Source organism: Ursus maritimus, unplaced genomic scaffold, assembly GCF_017311325.1.
Source record: "Ursus maritimus isolate PB19 unplaced genomic scaffold, ASM1731132v1 scaffold_8, whole genome shotgun sequence".
Lineage (NCBI taxonomy): Eukaryota > Metazoa > Chordata > Mammalia > Carnivora > Ursidae > Ursus > Ursus maritimus.
In genome coordinates, this window is record NW_024426996.1 from 25,999,493 (window position 1) to 26,024,002 (window position 24,510).

The 24,510-nt window shown below is 39.0% G+C and overlaps 1 long non-coding RNA gene across 5 annotated transcripts in view; it reads left to right on the top strand.

Annotated features, from left to right (window-relative positions):
• Positions 1-24,510, top strand: part of LOC103665302 — a 150,385-nt gene that overhangs the window by 83,922 nt on the left and 41,953 nt on the right. For 3 of the 5 annotated variants that reach the window (XR_005833443.1, XR_005833444.1, XR_005833446.1), the window contains 2 exons: positions 9,056-9,119; positions 23,678-23,913. This is a non-coding gene — a long non-coding RNA (uncharacterized LOC103665302). Of the gene's footprint in view, positions 1-9,055; positions 9,120-23,677; positions 23,914-24,510 lie in introns of those variants that run through there. The other 2 variants (XR_569259.2, XR_569261.2) reach the window with 2 other exon arrangements.

Consider the following 24,510-nt stretch of genomic DNA (forward strand, 5'->3'; position numbering starts at 1 on the left):
ACCCATCTATAAACAAAGGAAACTAAAAGACAATTGAATAAAGAGAAAAAGAATAATACCTTGAGAATGCTATATCCAGCCAAGATATCATTCACCTGAATAAAGACATTCAAGGATAGGTGACAAAACAGTCATCCCGCTAACCCCTCTGAGAAAAATACTTGAGATAGTCTAACTGAGATATATATGAACTCAAATTAAGAACTCAAGCCGGAGGAAAGATGAAGAGCACAGGAATAAATGATGAGCAATGAGCCTTGCCATATGAACAGACGCACTCATTCAGTCAACAGGTATCTATTGTGTGCCTAATACATGCCAACATAGTTGTTGACAATGGGGATACTGCAGTGAACAAGATAAACAAGAATTAAATTTTAATGGATGAATATAATCTATCTGAGAACAAATAACATAATGTTCAAGTAAGGATGGCTGAAGCACAGTAATACATTGTAATGGGTTTTAAAATAAATACTAAAATATCCCCACAAAGCCCAAGAGAAGGGGGTGGAGAAGAATGAATGCATTATGAAATCCTCATGGGGGAGAGGGAAGTGATAGGGGTTGGGGACTGGGAGGGTGAAATTAAAAATATTCTAAAGAACTTTTTCTATTGGGAAAGAGTGGCAAAGCAGTTGTTTTAATTGCAGATATCAACTGTGGTTGGCCAAAATCTAAAGATGACTTCAGACAGCTCTTGCCCTAATCTCTAGGACTGAATATCGTATGTGTGATTCTGTTATCTTACATGGCAAAGGCATTTTGCACATGTAATTAAGGTTGCTAATCAGTTGGCTCTGAGTTAATCAAAAGAGAGATCATCAAGGTAGACCTAATGTAATCGCATGAGCACTTAGGGAGGGAGGGGCAGAGGGAGAGGGAGAGGGAGAGGGAGAGAGGATCCTAAACAGGTTCCACGCACAACACAGAGCCCAGCGTGGGGCTCAATACCACAACCCTGAGATCATGACCCTAACCGAAATCAAGAGTCGGGCTGAACCACCCAGGCCTCCCAAATCACGTGAGCACTTTAAAAGCGGAGAGTTTTCTCCAGCTGATGGCAGAAGAGGAAGTCAAATAGATTGAAAGCTCAGAAAGGATTTGATGCACCATTGATGGCTTTGAAGCTGGAAGAACTGAAGGGTGGCTTCTCCTTGCTGAGAATAACCTTTGGCCAACAGCCAGCAAATAAATGAAAACCTCAGTCCTACATAGGCAAGAAACTTGATTCTACCAACAATGTGAATGAGCCTGGAAGCAGATTCTCCTCAGACCCTCCAGATAAGATCCCACCATGGCCATCACCTTGATTTCTGCCTGTGAAACTCTAAGCAGAGATTCCGGGTGTCCAGACTTCTGACATACAGAACTGCAAGCTAATAAATGGATATTGTTTTACAATACTGAGTTTGTGGTAATTTGTAATGCAGCAGTACAAGACTAATATGTCAGCTTGTGAAAGTATTAACTGATACTTGACCTTTATTAAATCATCTTGATGCTTTTGACTAATCACAATTTTATAACTTAATAACAAATAGTTTACAATAATTTGATAACAAATATCTAAACTGAAATAAATAATAAGGAAAGTAATGTGTTTGGAAGCCCTTTGTAGACCATAGAGTGGTATATAGTCTCTAGAGGCATATATAGAACTTTAGGAAATACACGACTGTTCTCCCTCAGCATGACACTTAGTAAAATTAAGTGTGTTAACTCAAATGGAAAGTGGCCTTTAAGTTAATATGAAGTGTTTTCACTGCAAACCTATAATTAACACAGAGAAATGTTATATGCTTTTTACAGAGATTTGCCTGGTTAATAGATTTTTCTCATGCTTTATTACTGTCGTCCTTTATGTTTAAGTATATATTTTATTTAAATTTTTATCCTGTCATTCTCTTGTCATCTTCAGCTTTGTTTTCACTGTAATGGTTTATAGTCTCCTCAACTTCTACAAATGCAAATTAACCTTTTTTTTATTTCTATCTGGAATCTGGGGTATAGTATTTCTTAAATAACTAATACAATTGCTAGGTTTACCTAATCTCATGGCTCCTTAATTCAAAGACCTTTCAAACTTATCTAAAGCTCAAGAGGCAGTGTGAAATAGAATGTTGTACTATGTTAGAAGCTGGAGAACTGAGTTCAATCTTCAGACTTACATTAACTAGTATTGCCATCCTTGGCAAAGCTCTTCTCGTCTCTCTCAGGCTCTACCTTTTAACATTTGTAATTCAGATCTCCATTTCATTCTTTATTTTTAAGTAGGCTCCATGCCCACCGTGGGGCTTGAACTCATGACCTCGAGATCAAGAGTCGCATGCTCTACCCACTAAGCCAGCCAGACGCCCATTAACATTTCTAATTCAAAGGAGTGGTTTCCACACTGTAGAACTGTAGGCCCTTCTTGGAGGTCCCCATGTTTGCTCTAGAAACAAGTCAGGAGCCAGTGGGGTGGCTTTGGGATGCCTGCTCCTCTTTTAATTGGTATAGTTCTTTTATCTGCTTCATATAATGGCTTCTGTATCACATTTCATTTCAAGAAATAGCTCTATAGCTCTTAAAAAATAAACATCAGAGTATTAGATGATTTCTAAGATTTATCCTGGTTTAAATATAAGTTCCCTCCTCCACCTGAGTTTTCTTTTCTGAATTCACTAACTGAATAGATTCAGATAGCAAGGGATATACATTATATTATGTATCAGTCATACTCCATAGAAGCAGAACCAATAGGATGCGCTCATTTTAAGGAATTGGCTCACCTGATTGCAGAGGCTTTGTAAGTCCAAAATCATCAGAGGCCCGGAGGCTACAGACTGCACTTTGAGCCAAGGAAAGAGCTGCACTTTGAATCCAGACAGTCTGCTGACAGAATTCCCTCTTGGTTGAGACAGGATGGTGCTGGTGATGGTGTCTGTCTTGGTGCTATTAAAACCTTTAAATGATTGGATGAGGCCCAGTCCAGGGCGGGGGGGGTGGTGGTGGTGGTGGGTAATCTGCTTTACCTGAAGTCCACCAATTTAAGTGTTAATCTCATCCAAAAAACTCCTTCACGGAAATATCCAGGAGAATGTTTGACCAATTCCTAGACCCTGTGGCCTCACCAAGTTGACACATACCATTAACCATCACGTACTATGAAGAAAAGAAATAGAACATTATGCTATGTAATTACTCTTTGGCCAATAGATGAGAATATGCACTAATAAAAGATAAAATACTGCATTTTATTTTATGGAAGATGACAGAATTAGAGAAATCAAAGTTTCATTTGGGTAAGTAAAGCATGCTATTTTGGGTGGTTAAATGACTGGATTTTTAAGTTAAATTGCTTGGACAAAAAATTCCTCCTCTTGGAGTAAAAGTTGGGTGTAGTGTTATAAAGAAATAGCTCCTCCTAAATGATATCTATTTCTTTCACTGAAGAACTATCTCCGTGTTCCTTAGAGATCATGGATTCATGATGTCCCTGTCTTTACTTCGTCTCTGTTTCTTTCTAAGTCTCTGCTTCCTCTATCTGCTTACTGTTTCCCTTTGTCATTCCTCCCATCTTCGTTCGTTTGTGCTGTTGTCTTCAGCAACTTTTCAGTAAATCATGGCATTTTGCAAGAAATAAATGAATATGTTCTTAGTAGATTGTTCTATATAAAGAATATATGTATCTTTTTAATGTTTGTTTATTTGATAATTGTCTTTGAGACAAAAGGAAGGAGCAAGGTACATTCATCTTACAGAACAATAGAGAAATGAAGCATTTGTTCAAATTTAGTGATAAACATAATGACTAATAAAGGTTCCCTTTTCTCTGAGGGCCAAATGGAATTTACATAATTTAGCAATGTATATCACAGAATAAAATAGTTTATGTAGTGCTGCAGCTCCCTTGAAATGGGTTTCCCCCCACAGAATGACATTTTATTGCTAATTTAATTATTCTCTTCTCTGTACCTTGAGAGTTCTTGTGCTATCCAGATGTTAAATATGCCTTAAAAAAAAGAAGTGTTTCATTAGGAAATGACACGCATGACATATTTGCTTATAATGACACCATATAGCCAAACTCCCAGAGCAGCAACAACAAAGTTTCTCAGGCTCTCTTAACAACTCATTTGTATTCTTTCAGCATGATTCCTTGCTTATACACTGCTTCCTCGTGTTGGGCCAAGGTTATAACTGATTTATCTATTTTGCAGCCTCAGGAAGAGACTCATATTTTATCTCCTAAAAAAAAAATGATGAATGAGACTTTCGGTGTTTTTTAAAGACTGAAAAGATTGAACATAAAACTCTGGGATAGAGAGTACAACTTTTTCATGCTTCCTAAGTAAGTAAATGCAAGGAAAAAGCACTTGGTCAGAGTGAGCTGTGAAGACGGCAGTCTGATGAGCAAGAGTGCTCTTCCGACTGGCAGGACGTGGCCAAGGAGCCAACTCAAATCATCACCAGCTTTTGAGAAAGACACCATCACCTGTTAACTATCTTGATTTGAGGTTACTTTAGAGCTGAGAATGGTATGTTCACAGTTACCTTTGAGATTGTTCTAGAAAAAAGAACTTACCTATTGCCAGAGGTTCAACGAAAGAGGAGCAGACCTTAAAAATTTGAATATAGTGTTCTATAGTTAGGATTTCTTTCTCCAAAGGAACATTGTCTTCCCTCCTGCTTCCCTAGCTTCATTTGGATAAGGACTGTTTTACTTATTGTTGTATCTCTGGAACCTCACATTGGTCTTGGATAGGACTGCATATTAAAGAAATATTTGTTGAGTTAACTAAACTGATTTCTATTAACATACCATTTATTCTAGCTTTTGCTTTTGTTGCTGTATTGTGAGATCTTAGAATTACTGTGATTGCTATTCTTTTAAGGCCCAGTAGAAGCAACAAAGTAGCACTAACATAATAGTAACATGATTTGTTTTTATGAATCAACATACAAAAGAAGACTTGGAGGCAAATTTCAGGATTGAACATAGAACGTCCATCTCTAAATAAGTTTATGGCTACAGAAACCCTGACATACTTCTAGCTCCTACCCAAAGAAGATAAAATGTTGATTTCCAGTGAGTTTAGTCCAATTTAAATTCCTCGGATTTTTTTCTCTAAACTGTCTCCTGAAGGCAACTAATGGATAGCTATGGCCCTCTGTGTCTACTCATACATTCACGTTCCACTGTACCGCCTACATTTGGTTATTTCTAATTTGTTAGGGGTTAGAACTAGAATCAGAAGTTGCAGACTAATGGTCTGCGCCCAAATAGGGCTTGCACAGTTGGTTTTGTTTGGTATTTTAAAAATTAGTGTCTGTATTTGGGGGTCCCTAAACCCATCCTTGGGTTCAATGATTTGCTAGAAGGACTTACAGAACAAAACAAAACAAAACAAAACTCTTATACTCATGGTTACAGTTTATTACATCAAAAGGATAAAGATTACAATTAGTAATGGAAAAAGGTACCTAGAGCAATGTCTAGGAGACTCCTGGCAGAAGTTTCCAGTTGTCCTATCCCAGTAGTTATGGGGCAGTGCTTAATTCTCCCAGCAATGATGTATGATAACATGCATGGAGTATTGCCAACCAGGGACATTCACCTGAACCTTGGTGTCCAGTGTTTTTCTTGGTTGGTCACATAGGTGATCAGGCTGATATCACAGGACCCATAAATCACATTGTTGGCATAGACTCTGTGATGTAATCTAAGGCCCTTAGGGAAACAAAAAACACCCTTATCAGGCAGGGTATTCTAAGGGCTTACACATTACCTTCCAGGAGCCAGACAAAGGCCAAACCTTTCTTTGTAATATGCAGGGTGTAATCAACCCCGACCAGCTGAGTGAATCCTTGGCCACATAGTATTAATAGTAAACTTATGAGGTTTAGAAAATTTCACATTAAATATGGATTTTTGAATTCTCTTAAAAAACTGGACAAATTGGCCCACGTGTCAACTTGGCCACCACTGATGGGAGCTGAGCAGCTGTTTTTACTTTAGAAAGGCATGTTCTTTCCAGCTTACCATGGTCCTTCAATATTATACCCAGTTTGTTTCACTCAATTACATGACTTGTCATCTCTTATAAGCATTAAATTATAGATAGTTTGGAAAGTAAGAGATTTGTTGAAGATTCAGAATCAAAAAAAGATCATTCTTTTACCTACTGAATTTGTCATGTGTCTCCTCAAGTTGTTTTTTCTATGCTACTTTGTTCACCATTTCATTGCTTAACGCATGGGATAAATTGCTATTTCTGAGAATACCATCGTTACCAAATAAAAAAAACCCAGATTACCCTGGAGCAAGTTTTCAAAATTTTTAGTCCAGTGACAACTGCAACAAAGTAGTTATAGATCATCTACTTTTTCTAACCTTACTCATCATTTTCTCCTAAACTACCTTCACCTGAATCAAGGGAATAAATATTGTTTCTTATTTTAATAAGATTTTACTCAATATCACATAGAAATTTTAGCTTGGAAGCCAGGACATAAACTTTTAGGCTACATATAGCCACTTTTTATTGGGACCTGGTCTAAGTTAATGCCCTATGTAAACTGACTACTAGGTTAGAATGAAAGCAACTTGCAGAACAAAAATGCCGCATATTCAGGTACTTCTTATATAAATGTTCTTTAGAAAATAAGTACAAAACATGGGGCACCTGGGTGGCACAGTCAGTTAAGTGGCCAGCTCTGTTTTGGTTCAGGTCATGATCTCAGGGTTGTGGGATTGAGCCCCGCATCAGGCTCTGGGCTCAGTGTGGAGTCTGCTTAAGACTTTCTCTCCTTCTCTCTCTGCCCTCCTCCCCATCCCAAATAAATAAATCTTTAAAAAAAAGAAAGAAAGAAAAGAAAATAGGTACAAAGCAGTTTATAGTCTTTGCTTGATAAGCTTGATGCAGTCCCAGCTCTGTGTCCTTTTAGAAACTTTGGCTGCCTCATTATAAGAACAATTTGCTCAAGGCACACATCCATCAGTACAGAGCAGGAATAAGGCAACTGACTTCCTCCTAATCCAAGGGCTCAGAGCGGGACATTTAGGGATCAAGCCTGAGCATTACCCATGGGGGTACAGCTGTGGTCTGAACTGTGTAGAGTAACTGCTTGCCCTAGAGTTGAAGCTTAAGCCAGCTGGCACATCCATAAGTCCATATAATCTCGGCTGAATTATTCTAAAGTAAATTACAAATATCTTAACACCTTTCCAGATTTCTAGTGATGATGACTACCTGTTGAGAGAGTAGATGTCGTATGACCTATCTCCTAGTCCAAAGCAGGAGTTGCACTTAAAATATCCATATGTACAGGTATCTGTCAGATCCTTAAATTTCTGTGGACATTATGGAGAAAGTAGAGACTTTATTGGTGAGTTGGTGGTTATTATACTTTAATTCTTTTGCTGATACTCATTTTGAGAGGAAAAACATGCCGGTTTTCCTAACTTAGTAATGATTAATAAAGGACTATGACTTATACTACATAGGATACATGGATATGCGGTCATAATGTAATAAACCATAGTGAACGTGAATGTAGTGGTAAAAAAACCTCTTTGCTTGCAGCAGCTTACTTGATTTGTTCGTAGTAACAATAGGCAAAACAAATATAAAAATCTAAGAAATACTGTGTTAATCAGTGCAACATTATAAAAGCACAGTCTTTCTCTTGAGTTAGTAATTATCAAGAATTGGAAGTTCCATTTATAGCTATATATATATCTTAGAGCCATTAAAAAGTCAACTTTATTACTGAGAGTCCTGCAGGAAAACTAAATTCGTTATTAAGACTTTGGAACTCTAGGGGCACCTGGGTGGCTCAGTCGTTGAGCGTCTGCCTTTGGCTCAGGGCGTGATCCCGGAGTGTTGGGATCGAGCCCCACATCAGGCTCTTCCACTGGGAGCCTGCTTCTTCCTCTCCCACTCCCCCTGCTTGTGTTCCCTCTCTTGCTGGCTGTCTCTCTCTCTGTCAAATAAGTAAATAAATAAAATCTTAAAAAAAAAAAAAGACTCTGGAACTCTCTAGCTCCCAATCTCTTTTCCCTCCACTGAAACGATTGTTTTTATAGCATGATTTTAGATATCTAAGGTTTCTTAGGAACATAAGGATCACATTATAACAGAATAGATGGTATTTAATACAACACTAATAGTAAATATGGACTAGAAAGAGACAGGTGGGAAGATCTGTGAATATCTGAGCCATTTCCTTTAAACCCTATGATTTTGTTTCACACACAGGCTTTTAGCTTATTAAGCATTCATTCTTTTGATGTTTAAAAACAGAATGATGATTTTTCTTTGTTTAAAATTTATATAAAAAACAAGTACTTGACTTACTCTTGGCTGTGGGCATAAATTGCTACATTCTGTGTATGTGTATACTCATCGTACCCAATATACATATAGTTCTATATGTGCCAGTCCTGAATGCTCTTTTCTTCTCTCTAAAGTTCTCCCTTCACATACTCAAATTGCATCCATCTTAGGGATTCTTTTCTTTGCCTACTCATGCAGCAGCACTCCGAAAATGTTGAAAGATAAATGTGATTGGGAACATGTATAAAAATACTGTTGGCAAAAGAGCAGGGGAAAAAAGAGACACAGAAAGAAATTCTGTGTCAGGGAAAAGGATATTTTATGTGCAGGAAGTGCAGAAGGCAGTAAGATGCTGGGTAGTATTTCTCCATCATTTGAAGGAATGTCATAAAGTGTGTTAATCATTAAAGGAGTCAAGCGCTTTTGGATAACTCATTCATGTGTTATCTCTAAATAAATCCGAAGCTGGTGCTTGTCTGCTAGTGATTCTCTGTCTACAATGAGAAAAAAATGAGTTACTATTCTTAATTATATGATAGCGAAACCCTTAGTCGGTAGGGCACATTGCCTTCATTTGAGAACTGTTTTATCGTTTTTATTTCAGGGATGTTAACAGCATGTTTTGTCAATTTTGAAAGTTTTCCAGTTAAAGGTTTAATGATGGGTGGGGTGAGGCTGCGGGGTGAAAGGGCCAAAATAGAATAGGTCTCAAAATTCTCTCTTTTTTCTAGTGCTACCCAGAAAGTACTCTGTACTTTGAATTCTCCCTCTAGACAGAGATTCAGAGGAAATGAGGTATGTATTTTTTAAAAATTTGCATTAACTAAATAGAAAAAAATTCATAGGGTGCTGGTTATTTTTATTTTTTCAAATATGAAATGCAGAGTCCCAACATTTAGGGAGAACTCTCAGTTCTCAGTTAAGCCCAATCAATGCCTATTCATTGCTTATATTTTAAATTTTATTATTCTCTTTTATACCCCTTTATACAACCGTAACGTTATTCAAATGTATATCCTGAAAGCTCCTAGCACATAAACAAAATTGGCAGTCATTCGTGGGATTATTATTATGACCTGAAATTCTTAAGTGTTCCATTAAAGAGCCTGGTTGTCATCAAGATACCAACCAGTTTAATAATGGTTATGGAGACGGGGACAAGACAGTGAGCTCAGAGAGGGAGCACCCTCTGTGTCATCTTCCTCCCTGTATTCCTAGCACCTGGTGTGGTGCCTGGCGTGTATATAGCAGGAGTTCAATACCCGTTTTAGTTTGAATAACTGGAAAAGAAGATTGTGTGAATGCTGCAATTGACATACACAATGCATGATCTCATTTAATCCTCAAACGCCTCAAGTAGGGACCGTATTTATCCGTTTTATTAATGAGCCTAATAACTTAACGACTGGTGAGCATCTGTGGCTTGCCCAAGGTCACATAACAGAACAAGTGGTGGAGCTGAAATTTGAAGGCAAATTCTTTGCCTTTCTGCTGCACTAACGGGCTTTTGCCACAGAGTTCTGAATACCTACACTGTTTTAGAAGGAAGGGAGAAGTTCAAGATGTGCAGTGAGAGTGCTCTTGAGACCCAGTGGTTTTGCTGTCGCACTGCAGTGATTGTAGCCTAGAGTGTACCTGAAAGATTTAAATGGATGTAGGAGTGCTCTGAGTTTCTGCTTTGGGCAGGAGACTTTTTATTTTTTTTAGTACAAATATTTCCAAATGGGAGAAAAAGAAAAAAACAATCTTAGAAATCAAGCAGAGAAAGACAATTATCATATGGTTTCTCTCATCTATGGAACATAAGAACTAGGAAGATCGGTAGGGGAAGAAAGGGATAAAGAAAGGGGGGTAATCAGAAGGGGGAATGAAGCATGGGAGACTATGGACTATGAGAAACAAACTGAGGGCTTCAGAGGGGAGGAGGGTGGGGGAATGGGATAGGCCGGTGATGGGTAGTAAGGAGGGCACATATTGCATGGTGCACTGGGTGTTATATGCAACTAATGAATCATCGAACCTTGCATCAGAAACCAGGGATGTACTGTATGGTGACTAACATAATGTAATAAAAAAAATTTAAAAAAAATCTCTATTCTCTCATGAAAAGCCTTTTGAATACATGTGAAGAAAAATCTCAGCAACGTGAGGCAGGGGCTCAGCTGTGGATGCCAATGACTGTTGATAGGTCCAATTACACCATTTATTCTAATAATGACACCAACTTATTTTCTTTTAATTTTCTACTCAATTTTCTGTTCTAAGTTTAGATTTTTGTAACATTAAACTGTTTCTGAAGCAGTTTCTAAGGAAACCTCTCAGGCGAGGCACTTAAATCAGTAATTAGAAAGTCGTTATGTGTAAATTAAGTGAAACAGGCTGCGTGCCTAGAGGAACAGATGGGAAGGGGCAGTTGCAGACATTTCAGCTAGCGTGGCCTACGTGTTTTACTCCTTTTCTGACAGCACCCTGGGAAACAAGCTTTCCAAGGTCCCCAAGGATGTTCAAGGTCAAAATGTAAGAACAATTTTTTAGTCATCGGACTTTGTGCTATCTCTGCCCCCCAGCGATCTTGCAGACTCGCCTTGTCCCAGAAGTTTGTAGCAACCCCGACCCCATCTCTTTCTGCCATCCTACTGCCCATGTGCGATTTAGCAGTAGGGAGGGGCTGCAGTGTCCCGGGCCTGGAGCCTCTCCAAGAACTCCAGCTTTCTGGGATTATTTTACCTGTCAGATTGAACTGAAATTGATGCAACTCCCTTCCTGTAATCTTGCATCACATGTTGGTGGAAACTCAAGACTGGTCCCAATATTCTGGGCAAAAACTTTTTTTTTTTTTTTTTTTTTTTTTGTGACAGGTTGGGAGGTATGGAGTCTGATTTCCCTGCCTTCTGGCTCTGAATGCCTGCCTTTGCCTCTAGTGAGCCCGGTCTGCTCTGCATCTTGCTCCTCTCCACCCCATTCTTTGCTGAGTCTCCCCAAATCAAAAACTCATCCTATTCTATTATTCAGAGCAATTCCACTTTGCGCAGCCATGACTGCAAACTGAAGCGCAGACCTACTTTTGTGTACTCAAATGAATCAAAAGCTTGCTAAACAAAGTCTCTGTGCTCTGTTAGCAGCATGCAGCACCCTCAAAAGCTTTGCAAGGACAGCTTTTCCTTCCTCTTCGGCCAGCTTACGTTCCTGGGTGTGATCTCCTCCTCAGGAAGGTAGAAGGCTGCAGTGAGTGTTGTTTGTTCTTGTTAATGTAGTATACTTATCCCCCAGGTTTCTGTTTCCCAGGCAGAGGGACATTCCTTAAGGTAACACATTTGGCCTCTCCTTGTCCCTTTGTTATGTCCTTTGGTGAATCTGGGACAAGAGACTGGACACATGTGGCCCGTATCCTTCCTGCTCCCGAGTCTTGGTGTTTGCCTGCCTGGAGGGAGTGTACATTCTGCACCACACTTCCAGGTCAGTAATTTTAAGGGGCAGGTTCTCCCCACTCACAATTTTTTTTTTTTTTTACTCTGCTCACATAAGGAATGTTCTCATATAGCTCCCATAGCAATAAAAGGAACGTTCAGATCTCAGTTTTTTGGACTCTTACATGTCACTCTCTCAGTTATTTTCAAACGTATGTGGAGAAAGGAGGGAGTATTTGTTGGTTCCCTCAAAACCCATCTGGTTTATTTATTTTTTTTAAGATTTATTTATTTATTTTAGAGACAGAGCAAGCACAGTGGGGGGGGGGGCAGAGAGAGAATTCCAAGCAGACTCTGTGTTGCGTGCAGAGCCCAACACAGGGCTCTATTCCACAACCCTGAGATAGTGACCTGAGCCGAGATCAAGAGTTAGGTGCTTAACCGACCGAGGCATCCCAAACCCCATCTGTTTTAAATAGCACGTTGCCCCTCACCACTAATGTCATGTTTCCCTTTTAACCAATATCCTAAATCCCTAAAGCCCGACCCTGATACCCATCAGTCTCAGAAGACAATCTAACCTTTACTTTACAAGGAAAATTAAGCCAGCTGTCTCTTCCTTTGCCTCAAATCATGAACCTCTTTCCTGTCTTTCCTCTAGTCTTCAAAGAAGGTGTTTCACCATAAGAGTAACCACTTTACATCTTTTTTTTTTTTTTTTAAGAGAGAGAGGGTGGGGCAGAGGAAGAGAGAGGTTCTTTTTTACTTATTTATTTATTTATTTGACAGAAAGAGAGAGAGAGCACAAGCAGGAGGAGCGGTAGAGGGAGAAGCAGACTCACTGCTGAGCAGGGAGCCCGATGTGGGACTTGATCCCAGGAAGCTGGGATCATGCCCTGAGCCAAAGGCAGACGCTTAACCCACTGAACCACCCAGGGGCCTGAGAGAGATTTCTTAAGCAGGCTCCATGCCCAGTGTGGAGCCAGATGCAGGACTCGATGTCATGACCCAGAGATCATGACCTAAGCTGAAATAAAGAGACGATTAACTAACTGAGCCACCCAGGCGCTCTCCACTGAATTCTTACTTACAAAATCCAATGAATCTTTTTCATTTATCATTCAATTTTCCTCCCTGCATCACTTGAAAGATTAACCAACTCCTTGAAATTCTTTCTTGGATTTCGTGGCACTGCTGTATAGTGTCGTCTCTGGAATCTACTAGACCAAGATTTGCGTTCTGCCTCTACTACTTACTCACTGTGGGGCTTTGCACGAGATTCTCAACCTTTCAAAACCTGTTTCACCATTTGTATGATAATGGTAATAACAGTATCCTCCTCACCGGGCAGGGGTGAGTAAGAGAACAATACATGCTAAGCTCTTTACCCTAGTGCAGGGCGCTGAAGTCTTCCGACCCAGGCTTCCCTGCGATGGCTTGCCCCGTACAGTTTGCAATTTTGTGTCCAGAAATCCCAGGCATTGTTCATTCTTATCTTCCTGAACTCCCACAATATTCAATAATTGTGACCACTCTATCTTTACATCACTTGCTTTTCTTGGTTTCCTGGACACCGTACTCTCTTTTTTCACCTATCTCTCTGCCCCTTGTCCACTTTCAGTCACCTTTTCTGGCTCGTCCTGTTTTATTTCATATTTAATGGTTGGAGTTTCTTAAAAGCCTCTTCTCGTGTTTTATTCTTTCCCTGGGTGATTTAATCCATGTCCACGGATTCAATTCTTATCTACCCACTGATAATCCCTAGATTCCTAGATTCATTTTTCTAGCTAGGCCGGTCCTCTGAGCTACACAGTCATCTGTCCCCCTACATGTGACCACAGGTGCCCACAAACTCTGTGTGCCTCAAACAAAACTCCAGGTGTTCCCTTTCCTCACCAAGCCCTGACTTGGGTCCGAGTTTTCAGATGTCCCAGAAATCCTTCCCATACCGATTACACTAGGCCAGGCTCCCTGTTCCTTCGGCGTTCATAGAGCTCACTAGTTCCCTGTCAGACTGTTCCAAAGTTACAATTGTGTAACTAGTTATTTAGTATCTTCCTAGAGTGATAGGGTGATTGAACCCGTGACGGGGTGGGTTCTAATTTTGGCTTCTTTTTTTGTTTTGTTTGTTTTGTTTTGTTTTTACCTCCTTTCCTCATGTTTATTGTCTCATATTCTTGAAAATGTTTCTTGTCCACGTTATTAACATTTTAATCATTGGGGCAGAGAAAGCGTTGTATCTTAGAATATTTTTTCATGTCTGTTGGCTTTCTTTTGGTTTTTAATAATTAATGTGTAAATAAAGAAAGAATAAATTGCATTTGAAAAGCCAGATAAACTCCACAGCTCAGCAGTAAATTAAAGGGTGCATCTGAGAGATAGTGAGCTCTGAAAACACCAAAACCATGAGTCCAAATATAATCCATATTCATTTTTAGCTGTAAATATTGCTTTTATAATTAATTTTTTAAAAGAGTTTATTTTATTATTTTTTCATTTTTTTATTTTTTAAGATTTTCTCATTTTTTTTTTTCTAATTATGGCTTCTTGACATGCTCAAACCTTGCCTCCTTCATGACAACTGAGGTCCTGGCATTAAGCCAAGTTCACCAATCCTTGACCATGTCTTGTCACCTTGAATGACTTCTTCACAGCCCTTGGTATACTTTGTAGAGAGCTGGCCTAAACTGGGGCCTCTTCAATACCGCAGAGATGTTCTGTTTACATTTAATTCTAAGAGATGGGGAATCAGTTTCGATCTCTTTCATACAGGGATGCCCTCAAACTCCTAACGTGAATTCGAGCATCTTTTCTCTGGTATTCTCACATTCAGCAGACTGAGGAGTATGACTTGGCCAAAGCTGGCAACTCCAGTTCTACCTTCTACCTTACATCATATGATCAAAATAGTCCACTGGAAAGATTCAGCTAAGAATGAAGATTTGTCCCAGGTGACAGGTCATCATCACTGAGACACTTTGAAGCAGCTCACAAGTGTAAAATGTCAACCTCTTGAGGTTTCCTTTATGCACACGTATACACACTATTCACACACACATTCATAAATGCATAGAAATAAGCATAGAAGTCTGGAGGGTTATTCATTAAGTGAGAATTATAAAAGCTGTTTGTTTTCAAATCAAACTGAAGAATGAAAAAAAACACAAAAGTCATTCTGGTTACATTTTCATCAACAAGCATATCTTGAGTACCAGCTGTATGCCAGGTACCATGTAACTAATTTGAAATAGCATAAACAATAAAATGATGTCATCTGAAAAAAAGTTGATTTTTTTTGGTAGTTTGTAGCTCTCTGACCAAGTTAACTGTACCTTTATCCTTCTCCCACAGAACATCATACTCCCTTCTAGTATGGCATGCCTCACACTATATTATAGCTCTCTGCATCCATTTTTATCGTCTCTGTCAGACTGTGATCTCCTTGAGGGGAAACTCCATCTTTTCATCTTTATAATGCCAACAATTGGCCCAGTGCCTGGCTTATAACTGGTGTACTAGTTTTTTTTTTTTTTTTAACTTTTCCTTATATAAAGTCAATTTAGAGCTAAAATAATTGAGTGGAGTTGAAATCTGTGTGGCATGGTTTCAATAGTAGGCTAAGAAAAAAGATAGTTACCAAAATACTTTCCTAAGTGAACTGAATTGAAAATAAACTCCCAGAACTTGAGGTGAAGTTAGCTTAAGTTTAGGGAACAACGTGTAAGTTTCAGAATGATTATAGGTTCCAGCAAACTTATCAGAGTTGGCATATGATGAACTTTAAGTTTATTTTGAGTAAGAACCATATCTCATCAGGGGCACCTGGGTGGTTCAGTTGGTTAAGCAGCCACCTCTTGATTTCAGCTCAGGTCATGATCTTAGTGTCCTGGGATTGAGCCCCCATAGGCAGGCTTTGGGCCCAGCAAAGAGTCTGCTTCAGGATTCTCTCTCCCTCTGCCTCTCCCCCTGCTCGTGCATGCTCTTGTGTGGTCTCTCTTGCTCAAATAAATAAATAAATAAATAGATCTTTAAAAAAAAAGAACCACATCTCATCATATCTGTCTAGTCCATCTAGATAGTACCTTAAAGTAGGTGTTAAATAAATGCTTATAGAATGAATGGGTCTACATTTATCATAGAATTTACATTAAATATTCTATTAGAAGTAGTATTTGTTTTGATGTTTCATATGTGTCTAATAATAAGGAAAGCTATTACTTATGATTATAAATAAAGCATATGCTTAGGAATTAATATTTCCTTATTAGCAGAGCAATTATTAAGTGCTTTAAAAATATTTGGCAAAATAACAAAATCAAATGACCACAGTTTCCTTCTCTGTGACTGTCTAGCAAATGGACATTTCCCTACTGCCATTTCTTATTCTATATCTATTATAGTTCTTAATTTTATGATGACATTACTTATATTTATTTACTTGTTGATTTTACTCACTAGGAAACCTTTAAGGGCCCAGTATGTGGCAACCTGAGACTGTGGAACAGCCACATCCTGGCTCTAATGCCCTTGTTTCCTAATGCCATTAACTCTGTTATTTCTGCATTTGTTTCCCTTGATTGGTATTTTTATTACTTATAGGTCATATTTTCCTATTTCTTTTTGTGCCTGGTAATTTTCGTTTTGATGCCAGAAATTGTGAATTTTATGTTGCTTATTGCTGGATTTTGTTGTATTCTTTTAAATATTTTGGGGCTTTATTCTGGCAGTCAGGTAAGTTACTTGGAATTTGTTTGACCCAGCTGAGGCTTGCTTTTAAGCTTTGCTTGGGCACGTCTAGAGTAGTCTTTCGACTAAGGCTATGAAAGTGTAATTTTGAGGACTCCACCTACCGTCTCTATATTATGAGATCTTTTCTATCTGGCTTATGGGACAGAAACTATTCTTAGTGCTGAGTGAACTCTGAATTGTTTGTTTGGCACACTGCTGTTTGGTGGTTCTTAAGATTCCACCTTGTGGAGTATGATGCTCGCAAGCACAGATCAGTATTGAGCAAAAGATTCAAGAGAAACTCTCTCCTCTCAGGTATTCTGCCCTGATTCTAGATGCTTTCACCTTCCCATATTCTGATCTCTATTTCCTCAACTCAGTGAGATGACTCAGTGCTCTGTGTTTCCTCTCCACATATTGAGGCACGGAAATTTTCGAGGCAGGAAACTGGGGTGCATCTCATTCATTTTCATATTATTAGAGATCACAGACCTGTACTTTCTGTTGTCCAGTGTCTGAAAGCAGCTGTTGATGTATTTCATCTGGTTTTCTACTTATTTAATGTGGGAGGGTAAATCCAGTCCCTGTTACTTCTTCATGGCCAAAAACAAAGATTCATATACTATATCATTTAAAAATGTGATGGCTGTAATAAGATTAAGAACTTTTAATTTGCCAATTAAATAAACAAAAGGAGGGGTGCTTGGGTGGCTCAGTGGGTTAAATGTCCAACCCTTGATTTTGGCTCAGGTCATGATATCAGGGTGTTGAGATGGAGCTAGGCTCCATGCTGTGTGTGGGGTCTGCTTAGAATTCTCTCTCTGCTCCTCCCCAACCCTCGGTCACTCTCTACAAAAAAAGGAAAGAGAAGAAAATGAAGGAAAATTTATACTATCACTCTCATTGCACAGAAAAAAAGCTATTTAACAACAATAATTTGAGAAATATCTACTCTCAGTATATAGGATAATTCCTTCTATTAAATAAATTAAGTTCATGAAAAATTTATATTATTCATTTTCCCCTTGTGTCATATGAGTGGAGTTTATTTAAGACCAGCTTTAATCTGTTGGTTTGTGGTCAGAAGCCACTGATCCAGGCCACGCCTTCCTTTTGCCAATTTACAGAAAAAGCACTGAGATTCAGATAAATTAACGAGAAAGTGATAAATGTTTAGCAATAGGTCAAGGCAAAAACTCAGATCTCCTGACTGCCGGTATAGTCCTATGCCACAACAGGGGTTTCCATGTGTATGAACATAGTCAGTTGAGCTTCTGGACACTCTAGACATTATCTTCCCATTGAGCTGTTACATCTCACAAAGTTGTTTTGGCCCTTTGTCACTAGTCTCTACTCTGAGTTAAGTACAATTACTTTGAGAAAAATGCTGCCTAATATTAGCATCAGGAAATTAGGAAGTGTGCTCAATGAAGCAATTAAAATAAGAAAATTCAAATCTGTTCATGATTTGTGCAAGAGACAGAGATGCTCACCAAAGCTCCATCTGCTCCCTAACATTTACCAACCCCCTGCGTGAGGCAGGCCATGTGACCAGTTCTGGCCAATAGACTGTGGGCAAAAGTGGCATGTGTTGGTTTCATGCAGAAGCATAGAGAAACAGGAGTCTGACTCACCAAATACTTTTCCTCTGCTGTGGGGACTGTGGCGTTGTGCATTCCAGATGGTGAAGCTACAAAACAGTAAAATTTCCTTTAGCCTGGAGTTTTGAGTGACTCTGTGGAGAAGAGTCCCTATGAGCCCATAATAGGCATGTAGCATGAATTATAAATACATTTGTTTTTTTCCTTAAGTCTCTGGGATTTGGGGGCTACTATAGCATAATTCAGCCTATGCTGCATTCTCATTAGTTATAAGATGCAGTCCTGAATTACTGATAAAGCAGTAAATGATTCTGAACATACCTGCCAGTCTCCATCTTCATCACAGCTCAGTCACACTGATTTTTATCTGTCAAATATTCTTTCCTTCTTATGCTGCTGCATATCCTGGCAGCTTTGAGGGTAACTGAGTGTCACCTTTTGTATACTCTTAGTCACTGTGATTGTGCTAATGGATTGGGGTAATTATAGCATGTCAGCATATATTGGGTGAAATTTTTGTCAAATTGTATATTTTTCTTAGCTGATATAGAAGTGGTCTTTGAGGTCATGAACTGACATAAATAGTTCATAGGGGAGGATGGGAAACACAGTATGAAATGCATTTTTAATGAAATAAGCCAATTTGAGATAGTTCAAAAAATCAACAACATCAAGAAAAAGAATGTATTAGAAAATGTTTTGCTATCTCCTAGAACCCAAGAACATCTACGCCCATGGCCTACCAGAGCAGGAATTGAAAAGATAAATCTCTAATCCAGGCAACACTCTTTCTCTTCAGTCTCTAGTCTCTGGTTTGCTCATAATTTTGCTTTATTCTTTTCTATTAATTGGAATTATCTGCTTCTTTGTGTGCATGGGGGTAGATGGCTACCCCCAGTCCTCAAGCTGGCATTATCTTGGTTCTAGTCATATGGCAGAAGTTAATTAGCTGTGTCTGCGTCTTTATTCCAAATTCCTAAGAAAAGTATGATTGGTTAACATACGGTCAGAAGTGTGTGTGTGTGTGTGTGTGTGTGTGTGTGTGTGTGTGTGTGTAGTGGAAAGGTGGTGTGGTGTAGTAAGCAGTTCTTAAAGAAATCAAATCTCTGTGAGGAGACCCTGAAGTTATTTCCATCCATTTGAGATATGGGAAGCAGTCCTGACAGCAAATCAAGGAGTAGGTAGGCAAAATTCACCAAAAGCTTATCTAGAAAAATTGAAAAATCTTAAAATCAACAACAGTTTATTTAAGAATGAAGGGAATTGAATTATTGATCATTAGATACAGGAGCAGAGGATGAGATATATAGTAAATTTTGTTTAATTTATAGAGGCTTGTTTTGATTGGCTAAATGCCTATTAATTTAATGAGCTAGAATAAGCAAAATGCATGTCATGGAGGAAGCTTTCCTTAGTTTTACTTCTCCTCTCACACTCTAACTTGGCTTGTCTTAAGGGAAATGCATAAATGCTGCAAGGATTATTGGTTATGTGGATAGTAAACACAAAACAACCCCCCCCAAAAAAAAAACAAAGGAGAGAATAAAAAGGCTTCAGAGTTTCCAAGAAAGGAATTGTTGTGAAGGTGAGCCTGAGATCTTAGCCAGGGGGCTCCAAATGAGTGCAGACCCTGAAAAGGGATGAAATGCTGGGATACAGAAAGAAAATATTTATTTTCTATTTATACTTATTCTTTACCTAAACATTAAGAGAGAAACGAAGCTTTGCTGATGTATAACTCAACACTGGCAGCCTAACTGGAACTGCATGTTGCAGCTGAGGTACCATGTCTCATACGTGAGGTAGAAGGCACTGCGTGTCACGGCTAAGATCACACTGCAGCCGTATGTCTGGGTTGTAGACCCATCTTTTAGAGCAACTACTTATGTGACCTTACGTGAATTCTTTAGTTCTCTGGGCTTCTTTTGTCTCACCTACAAAAGAGGAATAAAAATAGTATTTGTTTCATAGCACTGGTCTGAAGGTAAATGAGCTGATGCTTGTAAAGTACTTGGAAGAGTTGCTGATACACAGAAGCATGATGTGAGTGTTAGGAGTGTTAGAAATAACTTTGATCCTGAGAGAAGCCGGGGAATTCGAAAGGACAGAGCTGCTGATGGTGGTACCTTCCCTCATTTGTTCAGTTTCAGCATTATGTAATATACTGCCATTCAGATGCACTTTATTAAATAATACAAATCACATAATTTAGTTCCAGTGAGGGCAGAAAGGCTTTTTAGTGCCATTAATATATAGAAATAAGCAACAAATCATTTTGTTTCATATAAACTTAGGATAAGAACTATTGATTTTGGCTCTCAGTGATTCTTTCTAATTTCCTTTCTTTCTCAAAATGATAGTTTATAGGCCGCCATTTGTTATTCAGATCCTCTTTATTTGGGCTATATTTTAAGGCATTTCACCTAATGCAAAGAAAGTGACTGGAAAAGAATGCAATCACCTTAATCACTGAATCAGACTGAGTGAGTCAGGCATCAGCGCTATGATGGAATCTTTCATTTGGGGTCAGATTAAAAGACAGACATCATCTTTGCATTGAAAAATGAAAACAGACCTCAAAGATAAAATGTGTGCACGTAATTGTAATGATTAGGAGGGCTGGAATGGGTTGGATTGTTCAGAGTTTGTTCTGCCTGGTTGGGCATAGGAGCAGGTAATTCGCAGTCATGTAGGGAGGCCTGTGCGTGCTAAACCCCTGGGTGCCTGTGCCATTGTGGCAGACAGGTAGGCGAGGAAACAGTTCATGTTTTGTAGAAACGACAAAAACTCAGCAGAACTGATATTGAGAATTCTGAAAAATAGTAGAAAGTATTTTTATATGGTTTCCAAAGATTAAGGATCAGGGAGACCATCCTGGGTTGCTGTCCCTTTGTGGACCTGCCATTTTCCTTCCTGAGCAGAAAAACCAGAATTTGGTTCTTGGGAAGAAGAGCCAAATCAAAGGATGTGCTCAAATGTTGTCATGGTCAATTTTGTGTGTCAACTCGACGGGGCCTGTGGGTATCCAGATATTTGGTCCAACATTATTCTGGGTGTGTCTGGGAGGGTGTTTTTTGATGAGATGAACTCAGTAGACTGAGTAGAGCAGATCTCCTTCCCTCGTGTGGGTGGCCCTCATTCAATCTGAAGGCCTGAAGAGAACAAAGAGATTGATCTTCCCAAGAACAACATGCCTGACTCTTGAGCTGGGACATTAGTCTTTTTCCTACCTTTGAACTTAAATTGAAAAATAAGCTCTTGTTGGGTCTCAAGACTGCCAACTTTCAGACTGGAAGTAACGGTTTCAGCTCTCTTGGGTCTGTAGCTAACTGCAGGTCCTGGGACTTATTAGCCTCCATAATCATGTGAGTCTCTTCCTTATAATAAGTGTCTTCATATAACAAAGCATACATATGTAATATATATACATAATATATCACACACACACACATATATATATTCTATCGGTTTTGTTTCTCTTAAAAACCCTAAGACAAGTGTCAATGGTATTAAGAATGATGATTTTCATTCTAATACATTCTGATAGGATTAGAATGAAGAGAAATGACTTACATACTGACTTAGGCAAGATACACTTAAGAACATTAGTGTAGAGATCTGAAAAGCAAACAAAATCTGAATCAAGAATATAAGGCATTCCTGAATACTGCTTTTTAAGAGAAATAACACATCGTGGTGTTAAAAACAGCATATGACTGCTTAAATCATTTTATAGTATATTGATAAACAGAGGAAAGGAATGTAAGTCAAGCTTAAATGAAGCCTATATGTATATAAAAAGTGAATGACTTGATCTTTTAATAGGACAGCCTATTCTTCAGAATCATGCCTTATTTTGGGGGGCATTTTATGGAGTTGAACATTAAGAATAATATTGAGTATTTTTTATTTGACTTTGTCTTTTAACCATTAATTAATACAGATTTCACCACTCACTTAACAATATGGCACTGTGATTTGGCAGTGCAGGAAATAAACATTCGTAGCATGGCTTTTATTATTCCCTAGGCAGCCATGAAACCAAATAAAGCAAAGATGAGACCCAGTGTTTTGAACTTTACCTCTTTTCCTATGTGCAAAATGGTCTGGGTTTAGTGAAAAATGTTCCCCTGAAACCTCAGAAAATGTTTGCTTAGACTGAACCTCAAGAAAATTTAGAGTTAGAGAGAGACTGAAAAAGATGCATTTTAATAATTTGAGTGAAAAAAACACATAGGTCTAATAAGCTCTCAAATGGGGCATATTGCATGTTTTCTATGACTTCTGTTATCTTGGCCTTTGAAATAATTTGGGTAGGTGCCTTGATAAGCAGCCATACAATGGTGTTAGCAAAATTGATCATGTGGGCACTAACCCCAACTCTAGCTTTACCAGGCGTACTTGCCTGGGCTTTTCCACTATCTCAGGTATGCTTGTAATAGCTGGAGATTCTGGGATCGATTTCCTATGCTTCATGTAGCCAAAAGCCAAATAGTGTTCATATTTCATTCCCAGCTTCACCACAAGTCCAAGCTTTTTGTCAAATATCCCAGTACCCGAATCCAGAATATATTCCTTACAGAGTTTCTTTCTCATAAGGCGTTATTTATGTGACTGTCTTGGGGTTGGATAAGATGACTTTTAATTTAACCAAAAGGCAATGGCGATGCACTTGATGCTACTTGTGAGACAGCATCAATATGAGAACAGGGGTGTCTTGAGGAAGAATTAGACATGCATGTGTAGGAACAGGCTGCCTGACAATAACATCGTTATCCTAACAATCAAGTCAGGGTTCTTGGCAAACGAGCTCTGGGTAATATGCAGCATACAATGTCTTTTTACTTACAGATTGGCAGGGTCTGGCTGATCTGCTTGCTGATACATTACATTCCTCTTGAATAATAAGGAAAATCAATCCAGGAAAGTAGAGTGTGGGGGAGAGTGTTGCTATTTTCCCTGAATAGGCAACTACAAAGTACCAGCGCCAATGGGAATGCTCAGCTCTGAGAGCCACTTTGGTTTCTTGGTGGGGGCTAAGAGAGGAAGGTCAGGTAATATATTTTATGCCAGAGACTAAAGTTTAATAGAGTTAGACTGGACCTCATGGGAAAGGAGGGGCTAGGGCTTAACAATTTCATTTGTTACAGAATTTCTGCCCTGTTTTTAAAGATATAATGATAATTATATGGAGCAAGAAATAATTAAAATCATGGGTAAAATAGCGAATTGATCAGGTAATTTTCCTAAGCTTCTTCCTCCTTTACAAAGCTCTTCTCTCCTTTCCTGTTGACCCGAGGCATTATCCTTCATCGTAATTACTCTTCCTGTGTCATTTCCCCCAGGGCTCTTCCAAACTCTAATGATAAAATGGAAAATTCTATTTTGGTGACAGTGTCAGTGATTGATTACCATTCAATGTGTTGTTCCTCCTAGGTAAGATTTGTGATTTAAATAGGAGTTTTCTGCGTCTCTATCCATGATAAGCGTTTGGGCTTGTTTTTTTAGTGTTCTTCTAAATACCACACCTTGACCCTGGAAAGCAGATAGATTAAAATATTCTTCTGGGTCTTAGAATTAATTCAACACATGTTTAACAAAAACTACCATTTCCCAGAGACTGTTCTAGTCACAGGAAAACAAAGATGGATAAAATACAACCATTGTCCTCAGTGAGCCACCGAAGATTTTACTGGAAAGGAAGTGTCCTATCTTCTGTGCGTGGTCTGAGTCCCCAAGTTGGAAGGAAGTCATGAGCCGTGAGAAGACGAAGCCCCTACGGTAGAGGTAAGAGTTGTGAGACCCTATGGGATATGCTGGATCGCTCCACTGCTTGCCACTGCACCCCCTCACCTCATCCTCCCCGCTGTGCTGGGAAGTCCTTGCTCAGGAACCAAGTTACTCACGTTCACACTTCTGGTACCTGCAGTCAGAGAGCCAGTCTGATCCTTCAAGCCTTGGATCTACAGCTTACCAGCTGTGACCTTGAACACGTTTATCTACCTCCGCAAGCCTCAATTTCCTCATCTGTGAAAATGAGGAAATGAAAAGGTCTAAATGGCTTATTTTAGGGGAGGATTTAATGGGATAATTCATGCAAAGCACTTGGTGCCGTTCCTGGCACATAGGAAGCGCTCAAAGAATGTTGGCAAATGTAACATAAATAAAAGTCGATGTACCACGTGGCTCAATCTTTACATGGAATTAAATAAGAGGAAATAGAAATCCAACTCCAGAAGGCTTGATGAATATAATGTAGGAATTTGGGGTCATTTTCTGAAAGAAGCGGGCCCAGACATCTTAGAGGGTCTAACGCAGAAAGAAGCTTCTAAGAAATACTCTAGAGCATTTCCAGTCTGTCTCTCCCAGTTCCATGCCATTCATGACAGCTGCTAAGAACCTCTCTCCCTCTCTCAGCTAAATTTGTCCTCCCATTAATGTCCCCCTACC